This window comes from Triticum dicoccoides, chromosome 6B (genome assembly GCF_002162155.2).
Source record: "Triticum dicoccoides isolate Atlit2015 ecotype Zavitan chromosome 6B, WEW_v2.0, whole genome shotgun sequence".
Lineage (NCBI taxonomy): Eukaryota > Viridiplantae > Streptophyta > Magnoliopsida > Poales > Poaceae > Triticum > Triticum dicoccoides.
In genome coordinates, this window is record NC_041391.1 from 695,838,401 (window position 1) to 695,846,621 (window position 8,221).

The following is an 8,221-nucleotide window of genomic DNA, read 5'->3' on the forward strand; positions in this document are numbered from 1 at the left end:
CCCTGAATATGGTGATGCTGCAACGGGGGAAGCTAAAGATCAAGAGGAACCAGACGATGTGCCCGATGATGATCTTCGCCGGGTCATTGTTGATGCAAAGAGACAGTGCAAAAGTCAAAAGGAGAAGATGAAGTTCGATCGCATGTTAGACGATCGCAAAAAGGGTTGTACCCCAATTGCGAAGATGGGAACACAAAGCTCGGTACTATACTGGAATTGCTGCAGTGGAAGGAAGAGAATGGTGTGCCTGGCAAAGGATTTGAGAAGCTACTAAAAATATTGAAGAAGAAGCTTCCAAAGGATAACGAATTGCCCGACAGTAAGTATGCAGCAAGAAGGTTGTATGCCCTCTAGGATTGGAGGTACAGAAGATACATGCATGCCCTAATGACTGCATCCTCTACCGCGATGCGTACGAGGATTTGAAAAGCATGTCCGGTATGCGGTGCATTGCGGTATAATATCAGACGAGATGACCCTGGTGATGTTGACGGTGAGCGCCCCAGGAAGAGGGTTACCAACCGGGACTAAAGACCCTCCTGCCTGGGCAAGCCGTAGTGGCCATGTGGAGCCCCATCTATCCCGGTTCACGAGCGAACCGAGACTAAAGGTCATGGGCTTTAGTGCCGACCCTTTAGTCCCGGTTCCAGAACCGGGACAAATGGGCATCTGGAACCGGGACAGATTGGCCTTTTTGAACTAGTGTAGGCACCTATGTAATTGGATGTTTAATTTCGTTATGCAACCATGTCCTTATAAGTGTGTGTGTGTGTGTGTGTATGCGTGTGTGTGTGTTGTTCTGTATGCAATCCCATCGCACAACACACACATCTTATTAGCATCAATCGTCCGTGTCATTATTGGTCTTTGCACACATTTTTTATTACAGACCTGTTTGCCGCGTGATACGTCCATTTTGCATCATGCTTTTATATTGATATTTATTGCATTATGGGATGTTATTACGCATTATGGTACGATACTTATGCCTTTTCTCTCTTATTTTACAAGGTTTACATGAAGAGGGAGAATGACGGCAGCTGGAATTTTGGACCGAAAAGGGTGCAAATCTGAGAGACCTGTTCTGTAGAACTCCAAAACTCCTGAAAAATTACGGAGAATTATTTTGGAAAATAGAAAAAATATTGGGTGAAGAAAACACCAGAGGGGACCCACCAGGTGACCACAAGGGTGGGGCGCGCCCTACCCCCCTAGGCGAGCCTCCTTGGCTTGTGGGCCACCTGTCAGGCCCCCGGTGCCCATCTTCTGTTGTATGATGTCTTTTGACCTGGAAAAAATCATAAGGAAGCTTTCGGGATGAAGCTCCTCTGTCTCGAAGCGAAACCTGGGCAGAAGTAATCTAGGGCTTCAGCGGACCTATTCTGCCGGGGAAACTTCCCTCCCGGAGGGGGAAATCGAAGCCATCATCGCCACCAACGATCCTCACATCGAGGGGGGTAAATATCCATCAACATCTTCACCGCACCATCTCCTCTCCAAACCCTAGTTCATCTCTTGTATCTGATCTTTCTCTCAAAACCTTAGATTGGTACCTATGGGGTGCTAGTAGTGTTGATTACTCCTTGTAGTTGATGCTATAGTTGGTTTATTCAGTGGAAGATCATATGTTCAGACCTTAATGATAATTAATACTCCTCTGATTATGAACATGAATATGCTTTGTGAGTAGTTACGTTTGTTCCTGAGGACATGGGATAAGTCTTGTTATAAGTAATCATGTGAATTTGGTATTCGTTCTATATTTTGAAGAGATGTATGTTGTCTTTCCTCTAGTGGTTTTATGTGAACGTCGGCTAGATGACACTTCACCATGATTTGGGCCTAGGGGAAGGCATTGGGAAGTAATAAGTAGATGATGGGTTGCTAGAGTGAGAGAAGCTTAAACCCTAGTTTATGCGTTGCTTCGTAAGGGGCTGATTTGGATCCATATGTTTCATGCTATGGTTAGATTTATCTTAATTCTTCTTTCGTAGTTGCGGATGCTTGCGAGAGAGGTTAATCATAAGTGGGAGGCTTTTCCGAGTAAGGACAACACCCAAGCACCGGTCCACCCACATACCAAATTATCAAAGTAATAAACCCGAATCATATGAGCATGATGAAAACTAGCTTGATAGTAATTCTCGTGTGTCCTTGGGAGCTCTTTGCTTTATATAAGAAATTGTCCAGGCTTGTCCTTTGCTATAAAAAGGATTGGGCCACCTTTCTGCACCTTGGTTACACTTATTACTTGTTACGCGCTACGAATTATCTTATGACGAAACTATCTGTCACCGATAATTTCAGTGCTTGCAGAGTATACCTTGCTGAAAACCGTTTGCTGTTTCCTTTTGCTCCTCATTGGGCTCGACACTCTTAATTATTGAAAGGACTACGATAGATACCCTCTACTTGTGGGTCATCAAGACTCTTTTCTGGCGCCATTCCCTGGGAGTGAAGCGCCTTTGGTAAGTGGAATTTGGTAAGGAAAAATTTATATAGTGTGCTGAAATTTATTGTCACTTGTCACTGTGGAAAATAATCCTTTGAGGGGTTTGTTCGGGATATCTTCATCCCGACCGGAAGAACAAAGAGTTGTTCCTCAACCTACTAAACCTACTGAAAATATTTATTATGAAATTCCTTCGGGTATGATAGAGAAACCGCTAGCTAATCCTTATGCAAGAGATGGAACACTACATCCTTCACATGTAAGGCTGATGGATTCTACCTCATGCATCACATGATCGAGTACAGAAGGGATAATCAACGCCTTCGCATGTGAGCTACTTCCAGCGATGTCGAGATTGTCAACTGGTCCACAAGCATAGGAAGGACACCAGATCATCGAATCTGAGCTGAGTTTTATCACGTAAAGTGTGAAAATTTCCAAGTGATCATGAAGGAGGTCCTGGAACTAACAGAGATGTTATACCATGGGCCAATGACACAGCATGATGTCCGAGCACTGCTAGTCGCTCAGCGTCTAGACCTGAAGCCTTTCGCGAAGCTTGGGTGCTTCCTCCCTGACTATGAAGATTGGAGCGCTGACATGGAGTGATTGACGACGACATTCTGTCTGTTTAGTCACTATCGTCTTCCTATGACAAAACTTTGAATTTATGCATGACAAAACTCTATGATGTAATTAAATCGTCCTGAACTAGCGTAGATCACTCTAGTTAATTAGTTTCGGTATGAGGAACTTCATTATTTATGTTTACTATAGGTTGCTTGTATTTTACTAAATCTGTCTCTTTGTGTTTCTCAAGTACATTATGTTGCATATTAACGTTGAATTCATCAACTGATGATGCAAGTACATAGATCAAAGATGGCAAAGGACTGCTACACCGTATTCATTGGGAGGGTTCCAGGAGTGTACAGTCACTGGCCAGACACTCAAGCCTAGGTGGACAGGTACCCGGGCGCTAGCCACAGAGGGTTCGACAGCAGAGCCGAAGCGGAACATAGTTACTTGAGGTGGACACTCCGGCAAGAGAGGGAGCGAAACCGATGCCTCAAGAAGTACTACATAGTCGCATTCTTTCTCATACCGATCACTCTTCTCTTCTACATCATGGTTTAGATAGAGATGACAAAACTTCTCTGTGTGCCATTGTGACAGCCTGGTTTTTGCCCTCTTTTATTTGCCTTGTTTTCAGTTGAGTTGGTTTTGAATTTGGAGTTTTGGAATCATTTCATTTAGACTTAACCACTTGGGTACCCCTTGATTTTCACCCAAATGCTCCCTCTCCTCCTCAAAACCCTCATTTCACCTCTGAATCATCTCAAAATATGACTTGGGATATTTTTCTTAAATGAAAAATATTCATTTTTCCCTCCAAAACCCTAGTTAGCCCTTTGTGCTCCAAAGCAACCCTAATTTTCCTTGCCCCAAAAATCCTGAGAAAAATCCCAATTATTCTTTGGATCCTAGGGCACCTTTCTGAGTAAAAATATTTCACCACTCTTTGGAATATTTTGACTATGGAAAAAAATTCACTTCTGGGCAGAAATGGTAGTTTCTACAGCAACTACCTTTTTACTAGCTCTATTGTAGCTGGTTTTTCTTGTGCCTATTTACCTTAGTAAGTGTAAGTAAAATCCCAAATCTCAGCCCTTAACTCCCAGTAGTTTGACCACAGTAACTCTCCAAAGTTACTGTCCAGAAACTTACCAGCAGTACAAATTTATTTCTACTGCACCTGGATCCTAGCCAAACCATGGTAACACCTCAGTTTACTAAGGACTACACGCCAGACATCTTGGTTAGTGCTTAGGGTGGCCTGATGTCACGGTTCACACGGTGACCGCATTCGTCCGAGCGTGCTGGCATGCAATACGCGTGCTCTGCGTGCCGCCAGCGCTCTGTTGAGTGCGTGCTCGCTGCCCAGCCAGCCAAAGCATGCCACACCTTGACACCATCCCCGTCTCCACCCCCTTAACTTCCACCTGGCGCTCGCCGACGCCGGAGCTCGCCGTAGCGAGCATGGGCACGGTCTGGCCAACGGCACAGTGCGTGGTACACTGTGCTCGTCGCTTTCCCCCTCGCTCATGTGCTCGTTCGCGCCTGCGTACAGTTCCTGCGCGACCTCCATCGTCTTCCCTCTCTCTCTCTCTAGCGCCGTTCGTCGCCGGGTGCCGTGGACAGGTGTCCTCCGGCGGAGCCCGAGCCCTCCTCGCCGCCCGTCTATAAAAGCCGCCACCCCTAGCCTCTTGGAGCACCCGTAGCCACTCCGACATCCTCCTCGAGCCAGTAGAAGCCACAGCCTAGCCGGGCAGGCCGTGGGCTGCCGTCCCGAAGCCCGAGCTCGTCGGCGATCCCCTCCGGATTGTCCCCGCAGCTCCGACCCTTCCCAGGCCAGGGTGACCCTGCCAGGGCCTCCACCACTCTTCGGTGAGGCCGTTCCACCCCGCTGGAGCCCCTGGAGCCGCCTCGAGCCGCCGTCGTTTTCGTCTCCGGCAACCTCCGCCCTCTGCCTCCGCTGGAGAGGACGATTCCGACACCGTCCGATCACCGCTAGCCATGCTACGGGTACGGGCAGGTGCACAACCTTCTTCTCCGTCGATCCATCCCTCTCGCTTGACCCCAAGACCCTTCGTCACCGGCGTGTGCTCCGGCGAAGCGCCGCCTCCCTCTGTTTCCCTCTCCCCTCCTTCTGGCCTGACTAGGGGCCCCGCTAGTCAGCCACTCATTACGCGCATGAAGCGGTATGAGTGGTGGCGCCCTGGGCGTTTACATCTTCGACGTCACCCCCTAGTTTATTTATTTCAAATTCATTTAAATCCAGGAACCTTCAAGCAGCCACAACTTTTTATCTATAAGTCGAAATGCATTAGTTCTTTTTGCATTGTGTTCTTTGACCAAAAATCTAACAGCACCCAAAAGATGGGATTTTTCCTTGCTGTTAATACGTCTCCAACGTATCTATAATTTTTGATTACTCCATGCTACTTTGTCTACTATTTTGGACTATATTGGGCTTTATTTTCCACTTTCATATTACTTTTGGGACTAACCTATTAACCGGAGGCCCAGCCTAGAATTGCTGTTTTTTGCCTTTTTCAGTATTTCGAAGAAACAGAATATCAAACGGAGTCCAAACGGAATGAAACCTTCGGGATCGTGATTTTCCAACCGAACGTGATCCAGGAGACTTGGACCCTACTCCAAGAAGTGCCAGAGGCAATCACGAGGGTGGAGGGCGCCCCCCCCCTTGGGCGCTCCCCCCTACCTCGTGGGCCCCTCAGAGCTCCATTGACGTACTCCTTCCTCCTATATATACCTACGTATCCCCGAACGACCAGAACAAGAGCCAAAAAACCTAATTCCACTGCCGTAACTTTCTGTATCCACGAGATCCCATCTTGGGGCCTGTTCCGAAGCTCCGCCGGAGGGGGCATCCACCACGGAGGGGTTCTACATCATCACCATAGCCCCTCCAATGAAGTGTGAGTAGTTTACTTCAGACCTTTGGGTCCATAGTTAGTAGCTAGATGGCTTCTTCTCTCTTTTTGGATCTCAATACAATGTTCTCCCCCTCTCTCGTGGAGATCTATTCGATGTAATCTTGTTTTTGCGGTGTGTTTGTTGAGACCGATGAATTGTGGGTTTATGATCCAGCTTATCTATGGAAAATATTTGATTCTTCTCTGAATTCTTTTATGTATGATTAAGTTATCTTTGCAAGTCTCTTCGAATTATCCGTTTGGTTTGGCCAACTAGGTTGGTAGTTCTTGCAATGGGAGAAGTGCTTAGCTTTGGGTTCAATCTTGCGGTGACCTTACCCAGTGACAGAAAGGGTTGCAAGGAACATATTGTATTGTTGCCATCGAGGATAACAAGATGGGGTATTTATCATATTGCATGAATTTATTCCTCTACATCATGTCATCTTGCTTAAGGTGTTACTCTGTTCTTATGAACTTAATACTCTAGATGCATGCTGGATAGTGGTCGATGAGTGGAGTAATAGTAGTAGATGCATAATCGTTTCGGTCTACTTGTCACGGACGTGATGCCTATATACATGACATTGCCTGGATAACCTCATAACTATGCTCAATTCTGTCAATTGCTCAACAGTAATTTGTTCACCCACCGTAGAATACATATGCTCTTGAGAGAAGCCACTAGTGAAACCTATGGCCCCCGGGTCTATTCTCATCATATCAATCTCCATCACTTTATTTACTTGCTTTTGCTTTTACTTTTACTTTGCATCTTTATACCAAAAATACCAAAAATATTATCTCTATCAGATCTCACCCTCGTAAGTGACCATGAAGGGATTGACAACCCCTAAGCGTTCGTTTCGAGTAGCTATCATTTTGTGCAGGTACGAGGGACTTGCGCGTGGTCTCCTACTGGAATTATACCTTGGTTCTCAAAAACTGAGGGAAATACTTACGCTACTGTGCTGCATCATCCTCTCCTCTTCGGGGAAATCCAACGCAAGCTCGAGACATAGCAGCTGTCTAGATTTTCTGGTATTTTTCAGAAGGTTTCTTCATGTTTTCTTTTTGTGGTATTAATTATTTTCAGAAGAGCAAGCTTGTCTTGAGGATCACCAGGAGCTTCTTGAACCTCATCAGCACTAAGGCAAGCCACAGCAACATTTTCATAGTGCCACTTCAATATTTGTGATTTTCCTACTTGAACTCATGATTATTTATGCATTTAAAATATTTATATGATAATTATATTCTGTTAGATGCTTGTCATGTTAAAATGCTTGATTTACAAAGAGTTTGAAGTAAATCTTGTTGATAAGCTAAGAAGAACTTAGTTATGAGTAATGAATAAATGATATGGTCATGGTGTTTAATAATTAGTTTAATTATTATTCTTGCATGATGAAGAATGATGAGATTGCTAGAAATGATTCTGGTTTAAGTGAGGTTTTATCTTAACCAGCGAAGTATCTTGAGTTGATGATGGCTCCGTGGGAGCGTGGTTGATTTAGTTATTTTCATGGTTATGTGATGCATGTGTTAGTGGTGCATAGCATGGCATTGTGACACCAGTTGTTTTCACTTTAAGTTGAACCCAATAAGTAACTCAACTTGAATATGTTGTTGACCGGGTCATGGTGCCGCTGAAACGAGTCTTTCCCAGTGCAACCACATTTGCCGGTATGGGACGAACTTAATGCGTTTCATTGTCGTACCTCTGGTCGGTGCCTCCATCAAGGGAAGGTTATGGGCGTGTTGTACCCTGGCCCGGTAAGCAGGCATAACCTTGTGAGCCCGTTGTTAAGTTAAGTTTTGGTACCGGGTCCCAGAGTGGATCATGGCCACGATGATGGTCGAGGTGTCTGGAGGTAGACATGGGGCCACCCAGGACTAGCCCGATGGGGACTGAGTCGGAGTGGCCTGGAGAGTGTCATGACAATGAAATGGCTTCGTCGGAATGTCGTTGGTCCACCCTAATGGGAATGCGAGGCCATGGGTTCCGTAGTGTGGGTACAGTGTACTAACCTCTGCAGAGTGTACTAATCTATCGATAGCCGAGTCCATGGTTACGGACACGCTAGAAAGTAGGGCACACCATGGGTCAACACTTCATAAATTTGCACACTAAGTTTGTACTAAGGATGGCAGTAAGGCTATCGTGTTGAGTTGGGCCACGAGTTGGTCGGGTTGTGATCGCCGTAAGGATCACGGGCCATGAGTTGGTCGGGTTGTGATCGCCGTAAGGATCACGGGCCATGAGTTG